We start from the raw sequence: 1,231 nt of genomic DNA on the forward strand, positions 1-1,231 counted from the left end.
GCCGCGGCACCGAGAAGCGCGCGCTGACGAAGGGTCACGGGCCGCCACCGAAGCGAAAGCGAAAGGCGAGAGAGAAGGGCTGGCTGTGTTGGCGAGTGAGAAAAGAGACCGTATGTCCGGTGGTTGGAGGGGTTTTACGGGAGGAGTTGAGAGGCGCGTTCTCGCCCCCACCCCTGGCTCGTGACCCCCGTGGCTAGCACGGGTCGTGCGACGCATGGCGTGCTTTTTTTTTAGTTTTTTTTTTGGTGCGGTGGCTTGCCCTTCCCCCCGGCTTTTTTTTCCGGGTGGAAGCCGATCGCTGCGAGGCGGGCGAAAGCCGGTGGCCCGCGGCGTGGTCGGTGGCAGCTGCTCCGTTTTCCGTTGTCTTGCGGCCCGCGGGCGGGTGGCGGCACCCCCCGCTCTCTTCCTCTGCTGCGTGATCGATCCGAAGGTTGCAAGCGGCCCGCCGGCGTCGGGGGCCTAGGGAGCGTCGGGGAGGCTCGGCGGCGCCAAGGGAGGGCCTCTCGGGGACGTGTCCCGCTCGCACGCATGTTGGAGCCCTGCTCCGTTGCCGTTGTCCCAGGAACCCGCGGCCGCGGGGGCTCCCCGTTGCCCCGCGGCTGCTTTTCTTTCTGTCCCCGTCCGATCGATGAGGCTTTTCGGTCGCGTCGGAAAGGGCCCCCGGCGGGCGGCTCCTCCGGGCGAAGTCTCGGTGGTGTCCGGTCCCTCGAGCAGGGCGGTCTCCTGTCCAATTCGCTTCCCGTCGCAGGCGAGGTGTCGCTCCTTCCGCTTGCCGGGGAAGGAAACATCTTTACCGTCCCAGGCTGTGTGATGGCCGCGTGGCCCCGTGAGCACTCAAGGTGTCCTTAAAACCACGCGAGGTGCCGGCGCTGGCCCTGGTCCGAGTTTAGCGTCCCGTGGGTGCCGGCCGCGAGCAGCACCGGGCGGCGGTGCGGCTCGAGCTTGAGCCGAGAGAAAACGAAACCAAACCCCCCCCCCCTCGAGAGCGAGAGAGAGTGAGAGGGCTGACGAGAACCGATGGCGGGGCCGGGGGAGCACGGACGGGGGAAAAGAGCCCGTTCCGCGCGCGCACCGCGCACGGCGCTCCTTTGTCGTGCCGCCGCCTGCTGCAGAGCGAGCCGCCCCGGCCTCGGGGCCTCGGTGTTGTCCGGGCCGCGCCCGCCTTGTCGGGTCGCTGTCTCCTCTAGCACGTCCGGTGCTTTTTCGGGCCGGCCTCGGGGGCGGGTCAGCC

The sequence above is a fragment of the Sturnus vulgaris genome, unplaced genomic scaffold (assembly GCF_052056855.1).
Source record: "Sturnus vulgaris isolate bStuVul1 unplaced genomic scaffold, bStuVul1.hap1 Scaffold_156, whole genome shotgun sequence".
Lineage (NCBI taxonomy): Eukaryota > Metazoa > Chordata > Aves > Passeriformes > Sturnidae > Sturnus > Sturnus vulgaris.